At 49.8% G+C, this 7,057-nt stretch overlaps 1 pseudogene across 1 annotated transcript; it reads left to right on the top strand.

Moving 5' to 3' along the window:
* The first annotated feature begins 2,380 nt into the window (after positions 1–2,380).
* Positions 2,381–3,368, top strand: LOC307107382 (actin, cytoplasmic 2-like; annotated as a pseudogene). The gene has a single exon. The product of its transcript is annotated as an actin, cytoplasmic 2-like (transcript).
* Positions 3,369–7,057: the final 3,689 nt, after the last annotated feature.

Below are 7,057 nucleotides of genomic sequence, written 5' to 3'. Positions count from 1 at the left end.
ACTTCAGAGCAAGGCCAAAGACCTCAGAACTATCTATGAAGTCTCTGAAGTCTGGCCCCCAAGAAATACTGACAGTGTGGAAGCCAAATTTTACACCTACAGGGTACACCAATAGTAATGATTAAAATAAAATTGACAAGTGGTTCACTTCCAGTGTAAGCATAATTTGCAGACAATTTTTATTAAATTTATTGAGGTAACATCTATACTAATAAAAGAGTAATATGCTAATTAGACCAGTTTAAGACTCTGGTATGCATATCATTGCCAAGCAAGACCTTCCAGAGACCTTCCGGACGTCCTTCCAGACAAAGCCATGGTGGCGGGGCCGAGGCAAAGGTGGTTAGGGGCGATCAGGCCAGCAGAGGGGGCAGTTGGGGGCAATCAGGTCCACACAGGGGAGCAGTTGGGGGCAATGAGGCCGGCAGGGGGGTCAGTTGGGGGTGATCAGGCTGTCAGGGAAGGGCAGTTGGGGGCGATCAGACCAGCAGGCGAAGGGGGTTAGGGGCGATCAGGCCGGCAGGCGAAGGCAGTTAGGGGCGATCAGGCCAGCAGGCAGAGTGAATAGGGGAGATCAGGCTGGCAGGCAGAGTGGTTTGGGGTGATCAAGCAGGCAGGCGAGCGGTTAGGAGCCAGTGGTCCTGGATTGCGAGAGGGATGTCAGACCGTGGGATCGGGCCTAAACTGGCAGTCGGACATCCCCCGAGGGGTCCCAAATTGGAGAGAGTGCAAGCCGGGCTGAGAGACCCCCTCCCCCACCGTGCACAAATTTTGTGCACCGGGCCTCTAGGCCTGTATATAATATGCAAATTGTCCCCTCGACCAGGAGTTCGCTCAGCAGGCAGGCTGGCCAACCGCCCATGTCCCCTCCCCTTAGCCAGGCTGGCCGGACCCCACCCATGCACAAATTCATGCACCAGGCTTCTAATCTTCTAATATATATATATCCTATCTAATAAAAGGGTAATATGCAAATTAACCATCACTCCATGTCAAAATATGGCGGCGCCCATAGCCACAAAGATGGCAACGTCTGCCGGAGCCATGGAGCCAGTGGAGAGGGCGGGAGGCTTGGCTTCCTTCGTCGCCCGGCGACAAAGGAAGCCAAGCCTCATGCATGCCCAGGCCGGCCACTGAGGGAGACATGCAGGGAGTGCAGTGGGGAGACATGCAGGGAGTGAGTGAGGTTCCCTGTCTGGGGGTTCCAAATCCACCATTGGTTCCTTTCATTGCTGATTCCCCTCCTCGCAGGTATCCTCCACGCAAAAGCCGTTCAAATATGTCCATGCAAATATGTCATGTCCTAATGGGTGAATCCTAAACCGAATGGGTGTCACATCTGGGCAACCTAACTCCCTTTAGAAAAAGGACCTGGTAGAAGGGATCTAGGAATCACGAAGCCATCGTGACCTGCTTGGTCTCCGGAACTGCTGTCAAACACAGGCAGTCTGAGACCCTCCCAAACACCACCTGAGCTAAACCTGAGAACCAAGATATTTTCAAGGCTCAAAGTTGATGGGGGTAAAGGGGCAGAGGAGCAACACAAGCAGAACAGCCAACTCAACCAAAGATGCAGGAGCCTAAGATAAGGCAGAGAAATGTCTTGGCCACCTGGTGCCCACACCCAGCTGGGGGGAGGGGGTGTATACATGCGGCATTTAAGACCACCGGCAGGAGGGAAAGTGGAAGCATGCCTAAGGATTTTTTGTACATGTCCCACCGTCGAGAAGCAGAGTCAGAATCAAGAAGCAAAGTCTTACCTCAGCGGTGGGGTGTTTAAAAGTATCTAAAAATAGCAGTTCCATCGCTGAGTCCACTGCCATGTTTGCCACGGACTGGAGGCATGCAGAGAACTTTCAGGGCAGCCCTATAACCTCCGGGGCGACAGAGGCTTGGGAGAGGGAGCGACTGCAGCCCTTTCGGTGTCCAAAGAGCTAGTGCTGCAAACCTTGGCCTGTCCCGAAGCTGGTGCAGACAGAAGCCTCTGGCCCACCTTGCCAGCACCACGGAAAAAGGCTGAGAGAGGACAGGCAGATACGGTGGCTCCAGTGGTCCAAATCCTGTCGTTGTCTCAGTTACCTAGCCTCTGCGCCCTCCAGGACAGCCTCAGTACCAGTGCAGAGGAGGCTTTGGAGAGGGTAGTGGTGAGCAGAATGCTTCTGACTCTGAATACCCAGTGAAACCGCTGTCAAGAGCCTTTCTAGGGCTCAGTCGCTGCAGCTGCCAGCTCTCGCTCTCTGCACCACGCCGCCCTCCCAGGTGGCCATGGAAGAATAGATCGCCGCACTGGTCATCGACAATGGCTCCTGCATGTGCAAGGCTGGCTTCGCTGGGGATGATGCCCCCCAGGCCATGTTCCCGTCCATTGTCGGGCGCCCCCCGTCACCAGGGCATCATGGTGGGCATGGGGCAGAAGGACAGCTACGTGGGCGACGAGGCCCAGAGCAAGAGCGCCATCCTGACCCTCAAGTACCCCATCTAGCACGGCATCGTCACCAACTGGGACGACATGGAGATCTGGCATCACACTTTCTACAACGAGCTTGCGTGACCCCCGAGGAGCACCCGGTGCTGCTGACCGAGACCCCTCTGAACCTCAAGGCCAACCGTGAGAAGATGGCCCAGATCATGTTCGAGACCTTCAACACTCCCGCCATGTACGTGGCCATCCAGGCCGTGCTGTCCCTGTAAGCCTCTGGCCGCACTGACTCTGGGGATGGGGTCACGCACACGGTGCCCATCTACGAGGGCTACGCCCCCCACACACACACCATCCTGCATCTGGACCTGGCAGGCCGGGACCTGACCAACTACCTCATGAAGATCCTCACGGAGCGGGGCTACAGCTTCACCACCAGGGCGGAGTGGGAGATCATGCACGCTATCAAGAAGTTGTGCTATGTCACCCTGGACTTGGAGCAGGAGATGGCCACAGCCGTGTCCTCCTCCTCCCTGGAGAAGAGCTATGAGCTGCCTGACGGGTAGGTGATCACCATCGGCAATGAGCGGTTCCGGTATCCAGACGCACTCTTCCAGCCCTCTTTCCTGGGCATGGAGTCCTGCGGCATCCGTGAGACCACCGTCAACTCCATCATGAAGTGTGACGTGAACATCCGGAAGGACCTCTATGCCAACACGGTGCTGTCTGGCAGAACCACCATGGACCCGGGCATCGCGGACAGGATGCAGAAGGAGATCATGGCCCTGGCCCCAAGCACAATGAAGATCAAGATCATCGCCCTGCCAGAGCGCAAGTACTCAGTGTGGATTGGCGGCTCCATCCTGGCCTCGCTGTCACCTTCCAGCAGATGTGGATCAGCAAACAGGAGTACGACGAGTTGGGCCCCTCCATCATCTACCACAAATGATACTTCGGGCAGTTGCGTAGCATTTGCTGCATGAGTGGATGAGTCTCCATTTACCCTGGCAAAGGCACACCTCATGCCGGCCCGAAACTGGAACGCGCCTTCAAAAAGAAATTGTCCTTGAAGCCTGTATCTGAGCTCAGCACTGGATTGTAGACCTGGTTGCTGATGTTGACCTGTATTCAAGTTACCTGTTCCCTTGGTACATGTTTAATGCCCTGTACATACCTTTCATTTAAACCCCTGTATACGCGTCGGTCACTTGGTGGCCGAGACGAGAACATGTTTCTGCAGGAGAAACCCAGTGGCCCCAGGAGCCCGCAGGGCCTCATGTGTGCAGGACACTGGCCTCTGGGAGCTGCCCTTTCCAGGCGCTCTTGAGTTTGGCACAGCCTTGCCCCCTGCACCGTTACCATTCTGCCCTGCCATCCAACGGGGTGGGGTTGGGAGGGTCTGAGCGTTGGGGCCCACTTTCCTTTCTTAGTTGATGTTCCTGCCAGAACACCTGGGCTGTTACTTGCCTTGAGTTGGAAAACAGTTTGCATTTTCACCTGTAAATCTTCATCCTTTTAATTTATGTAAGGTTTTTGTACACGATTCTTGAAGAAATGACAAATTTTCTACTGTCACGTGAGAACATTAGGCCCCAGCAACACGTCATTGTGAGGAAAATAAGTGCTGCAGTAAAAGAGAGAGAGAGAGAGAGAGAGAGAGAGAGAGAGAGAGAGAGAGAGAGAGAGCCTTTCTAGGGCTGGCAGGAAAACACAGCAATGAGGGAAGAATAATGTCTTAAAATGAAGAGCTTGGTTGTTTTTTTTCTCATCAGCAAAATGTGAATATTACCTAAACCACAGACTTTGCAAGAATTAATTGAAGTAAAATTCCAGAAATTGTATAAGATCCAGGCTGAAGTTGATAGGTTGGCTGAGCGTGAGCGTGGTCCTGAGCATGGAAAGGTTGCAGGTTCGATTCCAGGTCAGGGAACATACCTGGCACATACCTGGGTTTCAAGTTGGATCCCTGGTCAGGGCTCCTAAGGAAGGCAATTGAAGGGATGTTTCTTACATTGATGTTTCTCTCTCTCTATCCCTCTCCCTTCCACTCTCTCTAAAAATCAATGGAAAAATGAATTAATGCCATATCTACAAATGTGGATAATCTAAAAAAAAAAGAAGTGGGGGGCCCTAACCAGTTTGGCTCAGTGGATAGAGCATTGGCCTGTGGACTGAAGGGTCCTAGGTTCGATTCCGGTCAAGGGCATGTACCTTGCGGGCACATCTCAGTGGGGGTGTGCAGGAGGCAGCTGATTGATGTTTCTCTCTCATCGATGTTTTAACTCTCTATTCCTCTCCCTTCCCCTCTGTGAAAAAAATCAATAAAATACATTTAGAAAAAAAAGAAAAACAGGATTGAATATGTACTGTATAATTTAAAGCATGTAAAATAATACAACTTTTTAGGGGCATATATGTTATCTATACTAATAAAACACTAATAAAAGGGTAATATGCTAATTAGACCAGATATCTTTTGGACATCCATCCAGATGTCCTTCCGGACAAAGCCACGGTGGTGGGGGCCGAGGCAGAGGCCGTTATGGGCAATCAGACCAGCAGGGGAGGGCACTTAGGGGTGACAGGTCGGCAGGGGAGCAGTTAGGCGTCAATCAGGCTGCCAGGGGAGTGGTTAGGGGGTGATCAGGCTGGCAAGCAGGCAAGCGGTTGGGAGCCAGCAGTCCTGGATTGTGAGAGGCATGTCTGACTGCCGGTTTAGGCCCTGTGGGATCGGGCCTAAACCGGCAGTCAAACATCCCCCAAGGGGTCCCAGATTGGAGAGGGTTCAGGTTGGGCTGAGGGACACACACACCCCCCATGCACAAATTTTGTGCACCGAGCCTCTAGTGTGTGTACACACACACACACACACACACACACACACACACACACACACTGTGTGGCCAGATTATTATGTGTTCAGAGATCATAATAATCTGGCCACTCAGTGTATATCTTATTTTCTTTATCCAATCCTTCGTCATGGATATTTAGGTTGTATCAACCGCTTTAGCATTATTTTTAAATATGATTATAAGCATATACAACGAATAGTGACAACAATGGTACCACTGGTGATAATAGTGGGTGCTTGAAGCATCAAACGCAGTTGGGGGAGAAAGAGTATCATGTTCTCCATAATTTTTAATCTGCTAAATTCTAACAAAGCCCATGTTGTTGCCCTGCCCCACAACAATGGAAACTGTAATTCCATTTTATTGAAGAGCAGGTTCCTTGTTTCTTTTAGGGGGGCAAGTGTATTATTTAAAGCCCAATGCAGATTTTGAGGAAGCAGGGGTTCATCTGGTCTCAGTCTCTCTTACAGAACTGGGCATGCATTTTCCCTCCCAAGCAAATGGGCTTTGAGCCTGAATCCAGTGTTTCTGTGGACAGAACTTGTGGGTCATCTCCACGGCTGTTTCTGAGAAGGGAGGAGATGTGTGTTTGAGAACTGAAAACACAGGTCACATTGGACTCAAATAAATACAAACCCTACAACAATGAGCCTCTGTCTGAATGCAGGTCTACTGGCTCCCAGAGTGGCATTTTAGCCAGCCTGTTTTCTGTAGCTCTCCTGAGCTGCTGGGTCTGAGGCAAGGAAATAGTATTCATGCTCTTAGCTTTCAGCATAAGACACCCAGGCCAGGAGCCCAAGGCAGAAATACAGAAAACTGCTCTGCCTCTCTGTCTCTGTCTATCTGTCTCTGTCCTGACACTAGAAGTATACATAAACCAACTGATACTGGAAACTGGATCATGACTGGGAGTCATGAGATAATCCTGTCCTTTCCAATCAGCACACAAGGTAATTTGCATTCTGCTGTTCCTTATTCTCACACTACAAGATTACCAATGTCAGGATTTTCATTTCTTTCTCTTGTTGAAGGAAATTATTCAAAATGTGAAACAGGCAAAAGGATAACTGTGCGTTCATGTTCATTGTTTAACAACCCAACCCAGGATGCTATTATTCTCTAGGTCAGGAGCAAAATTTTCCTGTAAAGGGTCAAACAGAACATATTGTAGGCTTTAGGGGTCACATAAGGCTCTCTGTCCCAACTATTCAGCTCTGCCTTCGGAGCACAAAAGAGCCATAGAGAACACAAACAAGATGGACATAGCTTTGTCCATTTTGACAAAGAAACTTTATTTATATTTTAAAACTTATTTATAAAAACAGGTGGCCAGTGGCTTCTGGCCCCTGGTTTTGCCAAACTTTGCTCTAGTAAAGGAAAATGAACCCCTGTCTGACTTGCTATATGCACTTGATAAGGGCCCAGATAACAAGTTAACTTGGTGGATGATGGTCCTATAGGTTGTAAACTGTTCTTTTTTCTCATAGACAACCCAAATGGTTAGGGTATTACCCAGGAATACTTTAAACAGTTTTGACTCTAACTTCAAAAGCAAAATCTGATTTTAGTATGTCTTTCCTAATGGGCTATCCATACCCTGGATGCTCAAAGGTTTGAACCAGCTGTGCCATCCTTCCTACTTCCCTAATTAATGAGGTGTATAAAATGAACTAGGGTTAATTCTATATGTATTTGAGGATCATGTTTTTAACCATCTGAAATTCTGAGGTAAACATACCAGCATTCTTTCCTCGGCACCAAGGACAAGCAGCACAAATACTTA

The sequence above is a fragment of the Cnephaeus nilssonii genome (genome assembly GCF_951640355.1).
Source record: "Cnephaeus nilssonii genome assembly, chromosome: 11".
NCBI lineage: Eukaryota > Metazoa > Chordata > Mammalia > Chiroptera > Vespertilionidae > Cnephaeus > Cnephaeus nilssonii.
This window is presented reverse-complemented; position numbering and strand designations above follow the sequence as displayed.